At 41.3% G+C, this 22,136-nt stretch overlaps 1 protein-coding gene and 1 long non-coding RNA gene across 3 annotated transcripts in view; one reads left to right on the top strand and one right to left on the bottom strand.

Moving 5' to 3' along the window:
• Nucleotides 1–22,136, top strand: part of NPSR1 (neuropeptide S receptor 1) — a 117,550-nt gene that overhangs the window by 31,326 nt on the left and 64,088 nt on the right. The gene's annotated exons all lie outside the window — the stretch shown is intronic.
• Nucleotides 1,564–17,420, bottom strand: LOC131482797 (uncharacterized). The gene is made up of 3 exons (XR_009247298.1): nucleotides 17,180–17,420; nucleotides 9,733–9,937; nucleotides 1,564–1,628 (listed from the first exon to the last, which is right to left on the bottom strand). It is a non-coding gene; the product is annotated as an uncharacterized LOC131482797 (long non-coding RNA).

The raw sequence follows: 22,136 nt of genomic DNA, 5'->3' as shown, positions 1-22,136 counted from the left end.
AATGATAGAAATTTAATAGTCATGGAAATTAAGACTCAAACAGACCTTGCTCTCGGTTATGCAATGAGTGCGGGATCAGAGATGCAAACCCAGAAAATCTTAATCCTGACTTTCAATTGCCACAGCATACCCTTCCTCAAGTCCTAAGGGTAGCACGAGTGAACTGCGTATGGGTAACGGACTAGTTGGAGCAACACTGAGAGAGGCTGATACCAATACGTGTCACAATAAGAGAGGTTGAGTAGGATACAGCGTGAGCCACTAGGGGTGAAGAATACAAGGCCTGAGTAGAAACCTCAGAGGATATTTGAAAATGCTGTGATTCTCCCAGTTACTTACAACTAAGCAGTTAGCTAGACTTGCATCCTCTACAGCAGCACCAGGGTTCTCTTCATGGAAAGTGACCCAGAAGAACAAAGTCCCCATCCCAACCCCTATGCTTCCCAAACCTGTTCACTTTTTTTTTTTTTTTGCAATATTCTCTATTTATGTAACCATGATTGGGCCAGGCCAAAGTTAAGCAAATGAATTCAACCCAGGTCTCCCACATAGTTAACAGGGACCCAGCTCCTGAAGCAAGGATTTAAATCCAGGCATTCTTTTGTAAGTTGTAGGCATCCCTGCTGGTGGTTTAATTGCTAGTTCCAACACCAACTCACAGAATCACTTCTCTGAAAGTTCTCTGAAACCATGCACATCTCATGCTTCATTTCACCCATGGTCATCATCTGGCAGTGTGCCGGAACAGCTAAGAGCCTTTGCTTCAAGTCTCTGCTAATGCTCATCCTGTGATGGCTTAAGAATTTGGGTCTCTAACCCCCATGTGGAAGACATGGGTTGAGTTCATATCTCCTGCCTTTGTCCTGAGCAGCTGTAGTCATTGTTGGTGTCACTAGGTGTGAGTACTGTTGCTTCATTCACTGCAAAAAAAAAAAAAAAAAGACTAATTTAAACTCCTTTAAGCAACTTGTTGAAGTTGAGGTTGCAGGTCTGAAATTTCACTTACAATCCTGTTCACTTGATTTGCTCTTCGTGACTTTGCCCTCTAGTTCAGGACAATGAATTTGGCTCAGTTGTGTCTTTGGCTCTCCAGTGTGGCTTGGAAGGAGGACCAAATTTTCTCCTACAGATTATTCTTAGAGAAATTCATGACATACCTCCTTAAAGTATGCTATGTTGGTATATTGATCATTTTGTGCTTACGGTACTTGAAAAAAACAAGAAGAAATGCAGACACAGTCATTCTCTAAACCACTCTTAAAGACAGATCTTCCAAAATGACTTGAATTATTTGATCCTCTTTCCAGGAGTTTCATTATCAGGGAAGTCTGACTCTTGTCACTGAAGTGAAAACTAGAAGTTGCCATTACAACCAAGCTGCCATGTGCTATAACATTCCACCTGTTGGAACATCATCTTCTTATGTAAACAAATGCCTGCTGCTGGATATTTATGGTTTTTTTCTCCCATTTATGCTATTATCAGCAATGAATATTCTCATAATTAAATACTTGAAAGCATGCTTTATTATACATCTGAGGAAAGTATACAGAAGTGGACTTACAGTACTCAAGAAAGTTATTCATACGGCTTTCAAATCATCTAATGTTCTTCTGGGTCACCAAGGTCTGAAAAAACACACTGGGGAATCTTGGCTGAAAGATGGATCTTGAGATTGGAAAGAAAACAGAAGCTGCTATTTTGGCATACTCTGTAATTTTTAGCACATCCATTCTAACAATTTTCTGGATGAATTTAATGACTGTTTACATTTTATGAGCTAAAGTGCCAATTAAAATGTATTAGTCATTTATCATCTTCAGAACTTACTTGTCTGTTTTATTCAAATGTAATAAAGAAGGGGGACTAATTAGAGTAATTCCCATTGAATGTTCAACAAAGGGAAGAGAGAAAACATATTTCTTTGGCATCCATTCAAATAATTTGCTTTCTCTGGTAGGCCAAACCTTCTCATATTTGGAAAGGAAATTAGCTTTGCCTCAAAGCACTTTTTGGAGACTGGTTTACTAATGAGCCTAGGAATTCTTTCCCATCCCAGTCCTCTGATAAATTACCTGAGTTTCAAGAGTATTGGAGGCCCAGCAAGGGAGGTGGGACTAGGGGTGCTGTGTTGTCCAAGGATGTCTGTGGGGCTCACTGCCCCTGTCCTGTGCACAATTTCATGTTTCCCCGACTTTTGAGTTGCACACTTAATTCAGCTATTTGAAATCTTATTTGTATAAAACACATGAAAGCCTGAATTTTTCTGAAGTCATACATGTTTATATGAGATGTGAATGCTTGTTTTCTAGATATTTAAGTACTGAAACATTTCGTTTTCCATACCAGGAAACGGCCAGTTGTTATGTCTTAATTTTTAGGTAGCTTTAATTTTATTTACCATTTCATCATTTGCACTCAATTATTTTGTCTTGTGGTCTATTTGAAGCGATTTAGGTTCCTTAGGATGTATTAGAAGTATCTTTGAAGAGTAATATTTAATCATTATCTTAGAAAATATTTGTCTATGAAAACAGGACATACTTTATGTCATGAAAATAAACAAAGATCACCCAAATGAGAACAAGATATGATTATGTATTCATCAATTGTTACAGCAAGTGAGTCAGCCAATGTCATTTGTGTTGGCGTCTCCAAGGCTTGGAGATTGGAGAGAATTCTTACCATAGAAAAGAAGGTAAGGCCATCAGGCTCTGATGAGCCTGTTTGCCTGAGAAATTGTAGGCAAGCTAACTAGAAGCACAGCTCTCTGCGGCTGGATTAGTTAGGTTTGTTGTTGGTGTGTTGGTCTAACATTAGGACATAACGGAAATCGACCTGCTATCAAGTTAAGCTCTGGGTGTTTGAGGCCAATTACTGCAAGAGTATTGTTTGGCTCGCTGGACTGGTTTCTGTGGATGGTAGCTTGACTTACTGAATTGGGTAATGCAGACGGTAGGTTGGATTCCTGAGGCGATTGCTGCAGATCGGGACTCAGTTCTATTTTTGTAGTCTGGCTCTTGTCCACATCCATATCCAGTCTCTCAATAGGCTCTTTGTAGTTTTCCTTTTTAATGTTTCCTTACTAATTGTGATCTTTCAAATGTTTCTATTTTTGCATATTTCCTGCCCAATTGATATTCATGGGTAATAAAAAGTACTATTAAACAGCTTTCACAACAATTTTTCTCATGCTCTCCTACAATTTTTAAACCAAGGTTTGTTTTATAAATTTCTACTATTATTTGATTCCTAAGCGAATATTTTTCATATATGTAACTTTTCACTTACTTTGATTTACATTTTATTTATATTAAAATTAATCTATAGTTTTTTTATTACATTTGTTTACCAAGCATTTGAATATCCCATTGAAATATTTTTGTCATCTGCATTCTGCTTTATGACTATATTCACAATAATTATCAATGTGTGTTTCTCTGATCACCAAGAGTGGACTTCTCCATTTTTGGTTCCTCTGTTCCTATATAGTTCTCAACTTTCTATACTACTTTGGGTCGTATTTTCTTTTTTCCTTTCTGAATGGGTACCTGAATAGAATTCCCAAGCACCTAGCATTTCTGAATGAGTTTTTCTCTTTCTTCTGTCATAATGACAATACAAATAGGTATAGAAACCTTGAGCTCAACTATTCAAATTTCCATGGCTGTTCGTCTATTGACTTCTGGCATTTTGTGTTGCAAAGGAGAAGTCCAAAGGCAGCCTGGGGTTTCTTCCTTCATAGATTTTCAGAGTTTGTCTTTTGTTTCCAGAGATACTTCTTTTCCTTTGAGAATTTATACTTTCACCTAATTGTATCTATTTATTGGTCCTTACAGCAGTTCAGCTAGTTGTAGGGTAAGCTCATTTGATCTTCAGATCAAAGTGATTTATTAGTTCACTGATGTATGTCTTTCACCTTTTATTCCATAATGTCGAAGTGTTCCCAGCAGATAGAAGGAACACAGAACAGACACTGCATACATGGAAGTTCATTTCCTGAATTCAAGTTTTTTTGATATTCTCTTCTGGCACTCTTCGTGTTCTTGCCTTCTTCATGCTGAGAAACCCTCTACCGGAGCCTCACTCTTTTCTACCAAAGGTTGCTTAGTTGCCTACCATCTGAATAACTGCACATGTTTTTATTGAGATTATTCTTACAGTGGCTACACAATGCCATCCTTGTTCCCTTTTCTCAGAAGAGATGGTCGATGTTCATAAAGAAAATTGGTTTCTCTCAAGCAGAAAAAAGGGGCATTGTCTGATCACTATAGGGATAATTTAGCTAAAGGCAATCAACTCTCCTCACAGGAAGGCTCTTTCTCCTTTAGACAAACTGCTTTTATTCCTGTTCCTGCCTTTGCTCCACCACTAGTGCCCTTTGCCTCGGGCAGGGCACTTCACCTGGCTGAGTCTCCATCTTTTCATCTCTACAATGAAGCGGTTATCACTATGATCTTTAGGAGGCCACAAACCATCCACTTCCAAAGGTCCTGTGCTTTTAACTAGAGATTTCCACTGCAAAGGTTGAGGGGAAAGTTTTTATCATTTTATAAGCCTTCTAATTAAACAATTTTTGCTATAATGAGTGCCAGTTACCTTTATGAAGTGCCTTTCGTCACTTAATCACAGAACTATCTGGCTCTTGGCCCATAGAGAAGGAATGTGGCTGAGAAGTCAGTTGTAATGTTAACTCTAAGTCTCCTGGTGCTTTGCAATCTACTCGCAAGATCAATATATTACAACTCCATGCTTCTCTTATTTAGTCAGTCCACAAATACTAAATACTATGATGAGGCATCGCTCTAGGTGCTAAGGGCACCACAGTATGTTTGGATACACGTTCCAGCTCAGACAGCAGAGTGATAATGGAGATCATCCTGCCTTCATCATAGAATGTTCTGTTATAGACTGGGCCCTGAGCCTGGCTGTGTTAGCAGTTCAGCAAAGGTGGAAGGCATGGGGATCCAGACCCTAAGCCCTTCTCCCCCATCCTGGTTTGAGGCTGCTGCATTCATGTGCCAGGGATGCCATAACAAATCACATAGCAGGTGCTTTAAACTAAAAAGATGTCTGTTCTCAGAGCTCTGAGAGCCACAAGCCCACAGTGACAGTGTTGGTTTACTTCAGCCTCTTAGAGATGGCTATCAAAATCTTTTCTTCTCACATAGCCATCCTTCTTTGCATATCAGTGTCCTTTTTTTAAGAAAAATAAAGTTTAATTCATTTATTTATTTAAAAAGAAGACTGAGGCATAGAGATTTCCCACCCCAAATGGTCGCAGCAGTCAGGGCTGGGCCTGGCCACTGCCCACAAAACAAAGACCACTGTCTTGGTCTCCCATAAGAGTAACAAAAACCCAAGAACTTGAGCCACCACCTGCTGCCTCCCTGTGCACACATGAGCAGGAAGTGGAAGGAGCGACCAGGATGTACCATCCTCACTTTCACCCCTGCATGTGTTCAATCCTGGTGGACACTCAGGTAGTCCCTATCCCAGGACAGGAAGAAAGAAAAAGAAGGTTGTCTTTTAACTACTAAATTTATTAAACCAATCATAAAAGAAAGAGCAAAACCTTCTACACACTGGAATAACTGCTTCATTGTGGTTGAATGGGTAACATGAAGCCCTAAGGGGTTTCAGAAAAGATGAAATTGTGTTCTGATGAGTGAATTCATAAAGACATGGATCTGAAGAGGGAAGGGAGGAAGAGCTCCTGGAACAGAAACAACCTGCCAAGAGGTATGTGGTGCTTGCAGAAAACGGCAAGCAAGTTTGTGTGGTAAGAGGATAGGCACTCCACAATCGGTCCATAGATGCAGTCAGACACACTCAGAAAAACATGTTACTAGAGGGATTTCTTTGCAGTGTGACCTTCACGGCAGGAACTTACACAAACATAGATAGGCCAGGCTGGACACGTCTCCTGCTGGAGTCAATAGACTCTGATACGTGGAGAGACGTGCCAGGCTGCTGCCAGTCTAAGAATGTTGTTTCACAGCAAGCACACTCTAAAGTACACTCTAAAAATGACTTAAAAGAATAGCTAACATTTTCACTTATTATCATCGGCAAATAGCATGTACTACACATAATCAGACAACCAGCAGCATCACATGCACGGAGATAATGTCTTGTGCTGTGACTTCACAATGGCTGTGCCTCACTGGGTAACCCAACAATCAGCACCATTAGAACCATAGGCACCATTATCGCATCTGCCTTCTGCCACTGAATGAAATGTTATATGGTTCATGGCTGTGCTCATAGGTTCTGGAGTACCTAATAGAATCTATGAACAGTAGTTGCCATTCACTATCCTGTAAGATTCAACTTTAAGAGCAATTAAAATGTGTATAAAGCACACACACACACACACACACACACACACACACACACACACACACACACACCAGCCTCCCAGTCTCACACCACATCCTAATTTCATCAGCCTGGGGCCAAGTTAAGACAAGAGCCTTTCAGAGCTCCTTAGATGACTTCAATGGGCTGCCAGGGTAGAAAATCCATGAGATAAGGTACATGAGGTTTCTAGAACCTCGTCCGCCCCAGAAACATTACCTTGGGTTATCTGCTGCCAGTCTTCAGGAAAGTAGAGACTTGGGCCGACACTTCTCAGGTACATGTCCTTCCCATGGCCTTAGAGCCACCTGCAAGTAGTGAAAGCGACTAAGTTGCAGCATTTCTTGGTATTGGCTGCACATTCAACTCAAAGGACAAACCCTGCCAAAAATCTGGGTCCTACCCTGGGCAGTAAATCAGCATCTCTGGGGATCAGGCCCCATTAATTACTCCAGCAACATCACCAGCTGAGCTCCCTTGGCCCATTACAGCTGATCTGTATCTCTTCACACCATTTCTACTTTCCACCTGTGTTACCATTTCCACCTGTATTACAGCTGCTTGTTTGTATTCTCTGCCACCGTTAAGATACGGATACCGAGGACTTTGTTTTATTTTGTCTGTTTCTAGAATGTCTGTATCAGAAGGTCTAACCCGCAGCATATATACGTGAGTAATTTAATTGCACTGTCAGAGGCCCTGCATAACGAACCGAGACTCTTCAAGTTCTTCACTGAAATATTGCAATTTATATTCTTGCTTTGTGGTTGTTGTGGATATTTTTCTTCTTTTTTTTCAGATTGGGGTTATTTGCAACATTCAAACCCATCTAGCTACCAAATCTGAATGATAGGTATAATAAGACGTATACAGTGGTATGACTAGCAGGTTATTGTGGTACAGAGGTGAGGGCATAGTTGATAGATAAGTTCCCCGGTAACTGGAACATGCACTGAAGGTTAACAATCACTGCTGAGGACACAGGTGGAGGCCAGACTCAGGGGAGCACCTAGACCTAGAGCTGAAGTGTCAGTCTATTGTATCCTCAGGAACTCCTTGAGCAGAGAAACAATGTAAACAGAGATGTATTTAAGCGTATGAGCCAAAATAGAGCATGTGGATTTAAGAAGGAGACTTAATTACTTCTGAGAAAAAGCCCTTTATTCATCCCTCAATGGGTTTATGTAATCATCTCAGTTCTGTCTCCAGTTTCCTTCTTTCCCTAATTATGTTTTCCCCATTTACTCGCCCTGATAGCCTTATTCTCATCTGGGTATCTGTCAAAAGGCTACATTTCAGTATATTAATTCTCTTGCTGAATGGTACAGCTTGAAATTCCATCTGCTAGTTTTATTAAAATTTAAATGGGAAAGAAAAAAACTCTCTAAGAGATTCATGTGAGGTGCTGGCCCCATAAACCACTGTCTTGTGCAAGCAAGTGACAAGTGGCATGATCTTGGGGAAGGGCCTTTGGTGGTTTCTGAAAAGGGTCTGTTTGGGGGATACCTCCCTGACAAGCAGCCATGATTACTGGTTCCCAGTTGCAATCGTCAGCTCCACCCTGGTAGAGCAATAGATAGCAACTGTGAACTTAAGAATTCAGAAAACAAGAACATACCCTCACTTTTCTGAAGGAGTTTGTCTCTTTAATGGAGTCTGTATGGTCCTGGTTTTGTTGGCAGTCTTTTGATGTTGAGGATAAATGTACAAAAAGATGAAGAATCAACTCAACATGCAAGATGAAAACTGCCTCTGGAATTCCTCCTTGGAAGCCCTCCCTCAACCCATCCTCCAAATTATAAAATCGAGTAAAGGAAACACAGTCACTTTGCTCATGTGTAGAGAGGATGACCTCCCGGGATCAGAAGCGATAAGCCAGTCTTGAAGTGGGAAGGTTGGTGGAAGTGGAAGCTCCACACAGCCTGATGGGTAGAGGTGAAGTGTTTGAAGGCTGTCTGCTTTCACTGCTCTGCAGGGAAGTCAAGATCTCGGGCCAAGTTCACGGAAACCGGAAGATGGCACATTTCTTCCCTGCCTGTTGGGACATCACTCACCATGCAGCCTCTGGAAAGCTCCCCCGTATTCATGAGAGCGATGGAGACGAAAAAGGCAAATGGCAGCTTAGGCTAGTTGTGAAAATAGTTATGGCTTTTCAGACCCCCCAGAAAAGGATCTTAAGAGATCCCAGGAAGTCCTGACTCCACTTGAAGACTCTGTTTTGGAAGATTGTTTTCATGACTGCACTGCTCTGAAACTATCCATCGCTTGATTTCCTACTATCTCATGCAAGCTTCCAGGGCCAGAGAGCAAGGACAGAAACAGTTCCTTTATGGCTAAGGGCATGCCTGTATTTAAGATCAAGAAGTGTTGGAGTTGGTAGTCATATAGTTTAGTATGGGAGAGAATGGTAGTCGGGTTCTTTGCTGACATTGCCTGTTTGCAAGTCTGAGATCCAGGGAGGAAGCAGCCACGGTCTGAAAAGCAAAGTACCAGAGCCCACCACCTAACCGTTGCATTGATGTAGTAGAGAAGTTACAACACATGAGCTCTGGGCTCTGTATAGACATACACTAGTATGTAAGACACACACATTGCAAGTCACATGCTCACCAAAATCCCCAGGAGAAACAAAGTGATGGGTTTATTTGACATCAGAATCCATGCTTTTCCCAGCCCTACTGTCTTGGTGAGAAACTGTCAAGAGGGAGAGAAGTGAAAAATGAGAAGTGTTTTCTGGAAATCTACCCAGAGTCTGTGACAGGTGGTAACTGTGCCATGGCTTGGGTGTGGTTGGCCCTCCTCACATACACATGCTAGAAACTTGACCTCAACATAACGAGATTGAGAAATGGCAAGATTTTTAAGGGGTGGGACCTGCCGAGAGATGACTGGGTCATGGACACTCTAATGAAGAGATTAATGCTGTTTTTGGGGGTGAGTAGGGTCTTCCAGTGGGTATATGAGCTCCCTTGAGAGTGAACTGTTACCAAATAACCAAACTGCCTCACGCACGATCCCCTGCTTCCTCTGTTGCTATCTTCTCTCTCCACATGTGCTTCAGCACTCTCACACGTGTTACTACCATGTAACGCCATCCAACAAGGTATGACGCAACGTGAGACCATTGCCAGAGGGAGTTACCCACCACCCCGAATCTGAACAGAAATACACATATATATGCAGTTCCCAGATTCAATTACTTTGGTCAAAAAAAAAAACACAAAACAAACTGAGCTATCATGCCAGGAGTCTGTGAGCACCCAATACTTAACAGCTACATGTGGGAGCTGTAGGCAACAAGCAGAAACTAGAGTGACACCCTGGCTGATTGTAGTGGGGTCGGGTGAGGGCAAATGCCCTGACTGTACATACCTGCACATGCCTTGTGTCTGCTCATCTCAGGAGGGCAGATGGAAGGCATGCTGTTTCTTCTCTGATCATTGCGATGCCGATGCCAGACATGATATGCTGCTCAGCATTTTCTCTCTCAGGATTTAGGAGTATGGAGACAAAGCGTTGGCATGCTGGATTCTTTCCAGCCTTGGAAAAGCAGCAGGTGACCTAGAAAAGATCTTCCCTGAGAAAACAAAAAGAAAAAAAGTAATACCATTGTCCCTAGATAATGATGCCATTCTTCTCTATACACTGTTAAATTTCAGAAACATGATGAGAGCTACAAAAGGGATTTTTCAACAGCTGGCAGCTTACTAAGTAAATATATATTTCATACCTGTTCTCTTTTAATGAAGATTCAAAATGTATTCTCATACCACTGCCAGAGTATGTCCCTAAATTGCAGACAGATTGTTCCTATGCTCTTATGCCAAAAAAAAAAAAAAAAAGTAAATGGCCTTTCAGTCAAAGATTGTGCTTGACTAACCAGCACTCCACACAACCTGTCCCATTTTCTCACTTCAAAAATATATAGAAAAAAATTGAAAACTCATTACTATGGAAAGCCACCAGCAACAGACAATAGAATGTCAGAACCAGAGAGGACCTGGCACTAATTGTAAGGCATAAGGAGCTGCGCTAAGAAACATCAAGCCAAGGGGCTCCCCCTGCCACTCCTGGATCAGGTCCATGGAACAGAGAGCAGATGAAAGCACTCAGAGGCCCAGGTCTCGTCTCCATGGACCTGACCTGCAGATGCCAGTGTGCTGAGAGGTGAGCAGGGCAGGGACTCTTCATACTACGGTTAGCTTGCTGGAACAGAATACAAGTCCCCTTGGGAAAGCAGGCAGGATGTGCTCTGCTGTCCCTCAGATACAAACATGTCAGATGAAAAAAGTCGTCTAAAACAGTGCTGCACTGTGTGTGTGTGTGTGTGTGTGTGTGTGTGTGTGTGTGCATGGGCCTAACAGTAAACATCAAGAACACTAAGCAGAGGTGGGCACTTGGTGCAGCCCTAGGGCCCCACTTGGGATGCTGCCATGCCTGGATTCGAGTCCCAGTTTCACCCAACATCCAGCTTCTTGCTACTGCATTCCTTAGTAGGCAGCTGGGACTGCTAGGATACTTCCATCCCTGCTCCCTCATGTAGGAAACCCTGAGCAAGTTTCAGTCTGGTCCATTCTAACCACTACAGGCTTTTGCGGGGAGTGACCCAGCAGAGCGAGAGCTCGAGCTCTCTCTTCTCTGTCTTTCTCCCTTCCTTCACTCTTCTTTCCTCCTTTCCTTTTAAATTAATAGATACAATGCAATATGCACCCCGACTCTCAAATCAAGGATGGACTCCCAATGAAACTGTTGGACATATCTAGACAACAGGATGCTGCACTGTCATTGTCTGTACCAGCAATGTCGGGTCACACTTAAATAACAGACTGATGGAATTATGGCTTCTTATGAAGGACTAAACTATTGTAATAATATGGGGAAAATCAGTCAGGGGGGAGGGAACTTGGTGGAGGGAATCCCAAACCCTATAGAACTGCACCATAAAATCTAAAACTAATTAACTAACTAATTAATTAATATTTTTAAAAAGAACCTTGAAATCAGTCAAAGGGAGGGGAGAAAGACTTCCCCTGGATAAAGACCTACCAGAAACTTGGAACTGACCTGGAGCTGAACATGTTGACCAACTTCCAATGCTTAGCGGGAAAAGGTGTTATTTGTTCACTACATGATGAACAGCAGGAACAAGAGTTACTCACTTGACATATCTGCTTCTGATTATCAATTTGGAAAAAAACTTGAATTTTTAAATATATTTTTATTTTGAATTTTGAATTGTATGGTACAATTTTGTGTAGGCTGGGATTCCCCCCCAAACTCCTACACCCGTCAGATTTCTCCCATTTTGTTACAATAGTGTAGTCCTTCATAAGGAATCATAACTGTATCAGTCTCTTATTTAAGTGTACCCTGACATTGTTGGTACAGACAATGTCAGACAGTCCAACATCCCATTGTCTACACGTGTCCAACAGTTTCATTGGGATTCCATCTTTCGTCTGGATGCAGAGATGCAAGTTCCATTATACCCCCACGTCTGTATACGATAGACCCCAGTAAACAACCATGAATCTGTGGAACTGTAACAGTGTATTTTATATTAAGACAAGGGGAAAAATCTGGAAGTCTTAGAAGAAAAGGAAATCGCTTAAAATATGTACCTTAACAACTCAAGAAACAGACATTTTAAAGAAATGCTTTTAAGGCATCCAGGGCCACAAGAAGATATAAGCACGGCCGTAGGCAAAGGTGCAGGGTGGATTGGGGGATGAAGAGAATGACCTGGGAGAACAAGGAGCAGGAAGAAGGCTTGGCGCAACACTGACTCCAGAAGGCACAAAGCATGGTCATGTGCAAGCATGATGCAGAAAACTGATCAATTACTGGAAAGACAAATTTAACAAGGCTGACAGCATAGTCTAAGCGAATGCAAACAGTTCAAGGGGAGAAATGGAGGACAGCAAAGAGCATTTCTGGACGAAAACTAGAAAAAAAGGAGGACAGGCAGAATCGAAGCTGTACCATGAGAAACCCCTCCCTCCTGGGCTTAATAAATGAAGGCAGGAGGGCTGGTGGGAGAGCTCCCTCCTTGTAAACACAAACCAACACACAACAGCCCAGACACCCAATAAATGCTTCTGTCACCTGTTCGCCAGACACTGCAATTATAAATGCTAACAGAAAGCCTTCATGTTTTAGGTAGAATAGCAGCATTCACATAAAACATCCACAATGATTTTACATTTGCCAAACCCAATATCAGAACATTGTGGGAGACAGCTACAAATATTTTGGATAGTTTATGACCCGTAGATCGCATATGCCATCAAGCTAACTTTCATGTATGAAACAAAACAGATGACATGCAGATATGCCGTGGTATAAACACCATGGCATTAATATGGATGTTTTAAACAATATATAAAGGTGTTGCACAATCAGTGTAGAGCTGGACCAGAATTATGACCTACAGTTGAACATGGTGCAGCACGGGACACCTGAAATTACTACAATGCAGATAAGCATAGTTGAACGATGTGGTTTTAAACTGAACATACATGTCAGACATACTAGAAACAGAATAAATATGTATACACATACACACTTAGCAATTAGCAGGAAACAGGGAATTACTTAAGAATTATTTAACAGTTTTTAAGTAAAGAAAGACCTAATTAGCAACAAGTGCCTAAAAATAAAAAAAAAAACAAAAGTTAAAAGTAGAATATAAAACAATGGTGGAATTGCTTATATAGACTTAACTCCCTCTCATTATGAAATATAATAGAATAAATGTGGCTAGAATTCACTTACACAGCAGTAAACTGTGAGATATTATAGAAAAACAATAAGCCAAAACCCAATATTGCAGTATAATTCTGTCTTTGAAAAATATGTGTAAACAAACATACTTGAAATATATAATAAAAATGAAATTAAAAGATAAATTTGGTTTGGGTGACAAAAATATCAAAATCTGGGGTAACTGGTGGCATGTGGGTTAAGCTACTGTTTGTGATGCTGGCACTATATCTCAGAGTGCCAATTCAAATCTCAGCTGTTCCACTTCCAATAAGCTGTCTGCTAATGTGACTATTAAGGCAGAAGATGGCTCGAGACTTTAGGTACCCGACTGTGGGGATTTCCTGCCAGCAGGCCCCGAGACCACCAAGGAGGTCAAGCAATGGTGTTCTTCGGCCGCAAGAACCACCAGGAACAGTCTGATAGAATATGTCTGTTTATTGTAAAGTGAGCACAACTTATATAGACCAGGAAAGGGGAAGGCAGAAGGGTGTTCCCCGACAGTTCTTCCACCCAACAATGACACTGTAACTGTCTAGATGGTATATCTATCTCTCTGGACCCTCCAACCAAGTCATAGGTCATGTTCCACACGAATGGCTGGAAGCTATGCCCTAGGTCACATTCACTACCTGTGGCTGGCAAGTTGGTTGTGGCTGGCATCTGACTTCTTTAGAGATGCATATCAAGAAAGTCCCAGCATAGCTCATCCAAGGACAGAGAAGAGAGACTGGGGTGCAGCCCACTGGTCTTGCTGCATGCCCAGTGAACACGCCAGGTTGAGGTCTCAGTTAGCCAAAACCACCGTCATGGGTTCCCGCAGGGGACACAGTATACCGTATGCCTATGACCTCCCACATAGGCTTAAGTAGGCAGGGATCCAGGGGCAATTTCTAACACCTTACACTCATGTGGGAGACCTGGAGTTCCAGGATCTTAACTTTGTTCTAGCCAGGCCCAACCATGGCTGTTTGAGGAGTAATCAATGAGTGAGATCTTTCTCTCTCTTTCTCTCTTCCCCTTCTATAGCTCTGTTTTTTGAATACTTTTTAAATTATTTTTTAAATCCATGCAGAGCTTTTTCAAAATATGCATTTTCAAGAACATTTTGGAGGCCCCTGATAAGCATCAATTTTGAAAAGTTTTTGCAACCAAATGAATTAATCTTTCAATCCCATTTTCCATGAACTTATTGAAGTTTTCCTAGGTATATAAATACAAAATAAAGAATAGAAGCTTTTGCCATTAGATGTTAGTAATTCTTAGAGCAAAAAGTTTTGCTGGCTTGTTTCTGCTCTATAGTGATTTGTTTTGGACTCATCTGGATTTCATAATTTTCCTGTAATTTACATGTAAAAGGCTGCAGTAATTACCGTGCAATGCACCATTATCAATGCAGATGGAAATATCTTCACCACTGGAGATCGGCTCCGGGAAGAGCCAGCAAATCTTCTCTGAACACTTTCTTCCTCTGAGTTTCACAGGAGGGAGAGCCAGCCAGGTGGAGAGGATGGAAAGGCCATTTCCCCTGGAAGTGTGGGGCTCATTGTCTGACCTGTCTCCTCATGGCCTTCCGCAGCCCAAAGACCAAATGTGACCCTCACCAAATCTGAATGAACATTTCCAAAAGATGAGTAAAGCACTGGTCCTTCGGGAACCTGTGAGTGGTTAAGCCTGAGTGAATGCATCCATGGAGGTTGCTGTAATCCCCAGACAGTGCTGCCCACGGCAGCAGTGCTCTGCAGAAAGGGGTGGATCTCTGCTGAGCACCTCATTACGCCTGGATGGAGAGCCCCAGGGGATCCTGGACCAGCCAAGCACAGCGCAGTTACTATTTCCAGCAAAAATTCATTTGGCCTCAAAGGCTACTAATAGTGGAGTGATGTCCCAGCCCCCAGTGATCATCACTGTGACCTTCATTAGCACCTGCTCCAAAAATGCCATCAGCAAATCAGCTGCTGTCACAACAGGAAGAATCCTCAGCCTGACAGGTTCTCCCGGAGGACTCCCTGTGCCTGTGGATTTGAGCAAAGCATCCTGTGATGTGCAGGAGAAAGGGAGAGCAAATTTCTAAACAGTAAAAAATAAAGGTTGGCCTGTCATTACCTATTTTTAGCAGACATTCCAAGGAAGAATAAGTCATTAAGATTTCCATTGCAAATCCCCATGAAAATATTTTACCACAAATTTCTTCTTCACTTACCCATTCAGCATTTATTCCAGTTACAATTTATAACAATAAATATGATTATAATCATAGTAAAATAAGGTCTTTATTTCATCTTTATAACAATCACATTAAATAGGCAACTCAATTTCTACATATATCCTAGAAAAAAATTCATCAATTTGATTGAACTAGAATTCAGTTATCTCTCTCATTAAGGAATTAGTCTCATATTTCCAAAAAAATGGTATATATTTCAAAAAAATCTAAAATACATGGCTTTGTACACAAAGGAACGATCAACGTTTAAGGTGACAGATATGCTAATTATATTTCTTTGATCACTGCACATTATGTACTTGTATTAAAATATCATATTGTACTCCATAATAATGTGGTTATTATGTGTCAATCAAGCCTATTAATAGAAAAGAATATGTCATTATCAAGAAAGATAATCATCCATTATATACTTTCATTTTAACCTTTGCTGCCAAGCTTGCATTATTCGCTGGTCTTTCAAGAATTATAATCCATACTGATTTTTTAGTTTTTTCAGAGATGCTGTTATGTTTACCAAAAGTCAAAGTATTTACAGACAGAGAGGGAGAGAGAGAAAGAGACAAAGATCTTCCATCCACTGCTACACTCCTTAAGTGGCTATGGTAACACCAGGGCTGAGCCAGGAATCTCGGACCCCATTTAGGTCTGACATACAGTGCTTGTAAGGGCACAAGCGCTGGGGCCAGCTTCTGCTGTTTTCTCAGGTAGATTAGCAAGGACTTGAATCAAAAGCAGAGCATCCAGGACTCAACCTGGTGCCCCTAAGGGATGAAAGCATTACACAAGGGTGGTTTAGCCCACTGTGCCACAGTGCCAGCCCCAGCTTTGTTTTTATAACTTCTTATCACACGATCTTTCAGATGCTACAGCTAGCAAAAAGGAAAATTCCTAAACAGCATAATGAATGGCCATGGAAACCAACGGGGAGAAGCAAGACAAAGAACTCTGGAGAAGCAAGGCACATCGCTGAAGCTTTCCTCCAGAACTGGCAGTCTTTGTTCAGCCCACACAGCTTCACTTCCTCACATCTGTTCTTTTCTCCCAAGATCGGAATTTTTCTCTCTTCTGATACACTGTGAAGTGCTTGTGGAAATCAGGTGTATTCAGAACAGGAGAGAAAGCTGATAGCCTGACTCAACAAGCCCAAGGTGGAACCCAGAAAGCTGGATTTTCTTAACTCCCTCCTCCAAAGCTTTTTGAATTCAGGCAGTTTGAAAACAATGCATTCAAGGCTTCCTGCAGGGCAGTGTTTGGTGGTAGGCATGGAGTGGTTAGGGATAGAGTACTAGCATTGGGGGTCAAACTTAATTCTAGGCTTAGGAAGCTGGGTGAATGTGCCAAGTTAATTCATTATTAAGGCCCCAAATTCTGATGAGGGAAATAGAATCTGAAGATTGAATGAGACAGTATATGCATATCAAAGTACCTTAGCATAGTACACAGGTTATAAGAGGTTCTCAATGAGGGGTGACTTCTTGCATTATTATCATTACATTAAAGGTGCATTGTAGTATGCAGTGCAACCTGCATTTTATTAAATGGAAATGGTTCCATATGCACCCTAGAATATCTTTTGCCTGTGAGGTTCAGTGAGGGAGGTATCTAATGTAACAGCCAAGCTACACAAATGAAAGAAAAATAATCTATACAACTGCAGCACAAAAATACTGGAGCCACAGAGCACCACAGAAGCAACTGTCCCTGAATTAGTATATGCCGAAAATTAGTAATTGTAAAGAATAAAATCTGGTAATGGAGTCACCATAGACGAACAGGACATCACCATGCATGTCATACCACCCTTAATGACATTGAGTGAGAATTTACCGTGTCTCATCATTTCCATGGCAAGGCAGGGGCCAGCACCACTCTGGCTTTTCAGGCCTGTCTTGAGCTAGCTCGCTGCAGTGCAAATAGGACAACTGGAGACCGCTTCAGTAGTCTCCAGGGAAAGCACTTGGCTGGTCTCTGTCCCTTTGTGATCTGAAATTCTCATTTCAGAATAAAACATCAGAGTATGTTCAAACCCAGAGAACGGGTGTATTCTTGATTTTGCAAAATTTAAAGATCATGAAAAATATTGATCACCCTCTGAAAAAGAGCAACAGAAAGATCAATGAACACAGAGTCTGCAATTCAGTCTATGTAGCTGACGCAATGCCGTAAGAAAATAATGCAATGTAAATAAAGGTGAGAAATGATCGAAATTGTCAGTCTTCAAGCAATGTGACTAAGAAGGAAACAGAAGCTTGCTTTTGAAAAATCATTAGATCAAATCAGAAATTTAATCAAAGAAGTTGATGAAAAATAAAATACAATTAGTTTTTCTGCATACTTGAAATTACCAATTAGAAAATATAATGCAAAAGATTTTTAGTAGCAATCAAAACACCGAATGCATAGGAATAAACGTTGAACTAATTATAGAGATTTATATGAAGAAGATTTTGGAAATTTACTGAATGACATGTTAGAATTTTAATAACTGAAAATCCATTCTATGTTTATAGTAAGGGAACAAGATCAAAGGCAAGAAACAAATACATGTAAGAATTTGGGATTTAAGAAAAATACATTTGAGATGAAAAGAGAGAACAAGGTTAAGAAAAAACAAACAGCAGAGAAATCACCAGCACATTGACGTCCCTGTCTTTTGAACACATCTGGCCTTAGGCTGCCTGAAGACTTTCCTGCACACTGCTCCCTTTGCCCTTAAACTTCCCTGGTATCTAAGCAGCATCCTCCAATGTGTACGGAGCTCTGGGGCTGGGCTCATCTCCCTAAGACTGGCAGGTGGTAGGCTCAGTTTTACAGAGCACCTATGCAAAATAGGCAGATTCTCAATGGCTAAAACAACCAGAGGTGTCAATAGCCAAGCTGGCACCAGTAGACTTCTGAGCTAAACGAGTCCACACTGCTGTGAAGACATAGGAAGCCTGGAAGCCAACACACAGAGGTCATCCTGATTCATTATGTCATTCCATTTCGTCAGCAGGGTTAACACCTACTGCTGTGATCTTATAATCTGTGTTTATTTGATTTGTGCTTGTTATGTTTTCCTCATTAGGCCATCAGCTCCAGGGCAGCAGAAACTGTGTCACCATTGTTCACTGTATTTCCTCACCACCAAAACACTGAACAGGATAGGAACTTAATACACATTCACTGTAGGAAGTTAGGGAGCAAAACAGGGATGAAGGGGATTTAATAAAATAGGTTAAAGATTCCAAGCACACCATGAGCTTAGTTTGGGAAGAATTCTTCACTAATTAGAACAGGAAAATACTTCTCTAAGAATGTCAAGGTAGAAATCATTAAGAAAAACCAACATATCTGACTGACATACAAAACTACAAAGTATAGTTGCATTTAAAAAATTTTATGTATTTACTCTTGTATGAGGTAGACAGAGAGAGGTCTCATCCACTTGTTCATTTCCTCAAATGTTTGCAATGGCCAAGAATGAACTGGGCCAAAGCCAGGAGCTGGTAATGCAATTCTGGCTTCCCATGTAGGAGTCAGGAGCTCAATTATCTGAACTGTTAGCACTGCCTCCCAGTGTCTGCATTAGCAAGAGCCAGGAGTCGGAAGCCAAGAGGCTGTGGTGTTCTACCCAGGAATTCCGACAGGTATCTTAACCATTAGGCTCATCACCCACCTTTAAAGTAAAATTTCAAAATAAAATTATAAACTATGTCAGAAACTTATAAATCATATTTATATATCTAGTTTTACTGAGGCTAAAACCACAGAGAACATCACTGCACGAGCAAATCAACCTAATGATCACTCAGTAGCCAAATTCCAGTTAGACTCCTTTTTGTGTATTCATCAATGCCCACACACACATGCACTGATACAATCAGGCTGCTGCCCTGCGAAAAAACTCACCAAAGGAGGTCATTTAGAGAGACAAAACCAAGAGGAAATCACACATAAATAGCCATGTCCCTGGGAGGCCAGGATGGAGGTCCAGGCTTCAGGCTTCGGCTTGACCCAACCCTCATCACCATAGCTATTTGGGTTCTCCACCACTCTGCCTTTCAAATAAACAAATAAATAATTCCTTAAAAATTCTTTCAACTTAGATGGAAAACAAGGCGATGATGAAATAGTAGTTAACATCAAGTGTGACCAGGTCTTAGGCTTGACAAGAACAATATGCAGAGCAAAAGTAACACCTGATGCCAAGCAGAAGCTAGAAATCTTAGGAAATAATTTTCTTTGTAGAATTTAGATGCTAGACCATTGTGGGAAGAGAGCTTCGTAATCACACCTCTATGCAAATGTGGACTCTATAGGAATAATTAACATCATTCATCACTCCTGGCCAGTGTTACTATAGAGATGCAATGCAAAGTGTGCTGTGGCTGTATTCATGGAAAAATGTACAGTGATTTCTATTTAAAATTATATTAGTTCTGCATCTACAGGATTATTACAGATTTTTCAGCTAAAATTTATAGCATTGTATGAACAATTATGTAACATTGAAGCAAATGGAATTTCACCACAGTCTTGGCTTATTTCTCTTATGAATGCCAGAGGCTAATTTGCTACTTCTGTAGGAAGTACATGGAGGAGAAATGGACAGATGACCCCAAGGACTTGGGAATGAAGCAAGCAGGCAGTGTTGTCTTTCAAGGCATGTGTCGTGGTTGAGGTCCTGGGAGTGTCAATATCGAGGGAGTGACAGAGTTGGGTGGGTGTTTCACGAGTCACTGGTCATTCTGAAAAGGTACAGAAGACAAACTGTAAAGGAACCAGGCTGCAGGAGGCAAGGTGACAATCTAGGGGACTAGTTCAGCAGTCCTGAACATCTGTAAGGACTGGAAGTTATCCTCAGCCTTGGCTGAACGCAAGAGTCAGCTGGGCAACTGTGGAAGCTTCAAATGCTTGATTCCACCCTTCCTGTTTAACTATACCAGATTATCTGGGACTGACATTGGGGCATCAATATTTTGTTTTTTAAAATTATACAGACAAGTCTGATGCAAGATGAAAATTTAAGATGCTACTCTAAATGAGGAAATGACGATATAAGTGAAGAGAGCTAAAAAATAAAATCAAACAAAAGAAAAAAGATTTATGAAATAAAAAGTAATGGCACTTGACTGGTTGGAGTGGAAGAAAAAGAAGGGTTTAATTTCAAGGTATAGAGCCTGCACAGCTTGGAGGATAAGAGACAAATTACTGAGATACAAAAGCTGAAGAAATTTATCAGAGTCGAACACATTTCAAGCTTAGAACGTATTCCATAGTGCAGTCTCTTCAAAATTTACTGTATCTCCTAATCCTAAAGACTTGAAGCAGAAATCAGCAAAGGAAACCCGCATTATTTCAAAAACCACTTTTTGCTATTGCTGAGCAAACTATGTTTCAAAAGTTATACACAAGATGATCTGACTACTGATGCCTATTTTAGAGGAACATCTGAATGCCAGAATAGCAACATCTAATCCTGAGGATTTCACTCCAATGTGAAATCAGACTGACTGCTTTTTATTATTGTTTAATCTATCTGACAGGTGGAAAGACAGAGTTCCCATTTGCTGAGTCACTTCTCCAGTACCTGCAACAGCCACGGTTTGGCCAGGGCTAGACCCAGAAGGCAGGAACTTCATCCAAGCCACCATGCAGGTGCAGGGACCCAACTACTCAAACCATCATTGTTGCTTCTCAGCATAAATGTTAGGAGATGTGACTTGAGAGCCAGAGCCAGAGCCAGAGCCAGAGCCAGAGCCAGAGCCAGAGCCAGAGCCAGAAATTGAACCTGGAGTCTCCAGTACTGGACACAGGAGCTCTAAATGCTAGGCTAAACCTTTGCTCCTGATGTATGATTCCTTCTTTAAGAAGGTGGAGAAAAACTCCTCAGAGGGCACTGTTCTTCAAGATGCTCTAACGATCAGAAAGTTTCATACTGATTACATTTCTGTCTTTTTGAAAACCCCCATCTACCTACCAGCATGTCCTCTGTTACTTGCTGCTGGCCTTATCTGCTACTTTCTCGCTCCTTGTTTAATGGCTGTATTTTCCTTGGAAATGGTGTTTCTCTCAGGCAGACTCCACAAGAAGCCCCAGTGACCTGCAGTTTACATTACTCTTAGAGCCAGCAACCAGATGTCATGGCCACAGGATGAATGAACTCTGATTAGCCGGTCCTGTGTCACAAGTTCTCCCCTTGCAGAGAATAGAGTCAACACAGTCTAAATAATCTAGTGTGAGATCTAGTGGAGAAAAAGTAATTGAGATGGTACTCTCAGAACAAAAATGTGTAAAATGGCTGAAAACAATAGAGGAGGAGTAGAACATTGAGGGTGGGTTCTGATTTCCCACTCTCCTGAACTTCACCAGGATCATGGCCCCCAGGAAGGATCCTTGGGTTCTTGTGCTCCTTCTCTCCCTGGAAGAGGGAGAGAGGTAGTCATACTTGTTGGGGAAACCCCGGAAGGATCAGAGAAGTGACCCCTTGAGTGAAGGTGAGAGCTAAAATGAAGGCCATTCTTGACAAGATCATCTGTGTTGTCTCTAATTCCAGAGTCCAGTTCCCCTCCTCTCTTTGTGTTGGCTTTGATACATGAATAAATATTTGCTTGAGAACACCTATGTTGTTTACATCGTCCATGTCAGCCATCCTTCTTTCCCCCAAAGAATAAATTAAGGGTCAGAATTTAGCACAAGGGTTAAGGAAGCTGACATTTAGGATGCTCACACCCCATTTCAAAGTGCCTAGTTTGAGTCCTGGCTCTGCTTCTGATTCCGGATTCCTGCTAATGTGACCCCA

Source organism: Ochotona princeps, chromosome 20 (genome assembly GCF_030435755.1).
Source record: "Ochotona princeps isolate mOchPri1 chromosome 20, mOchPri1.hap1, whole genome shotgun sequence".
Lineage (NCBI taxonomy): Eukaryota > Metazoa > Chordata > Mammalia > Lagomorpha > Ochotonidae > Ochotona > Ochotona princeps.
This window is presented reverse-complemented; position numbering and strand designations above follow the sequence as displayed.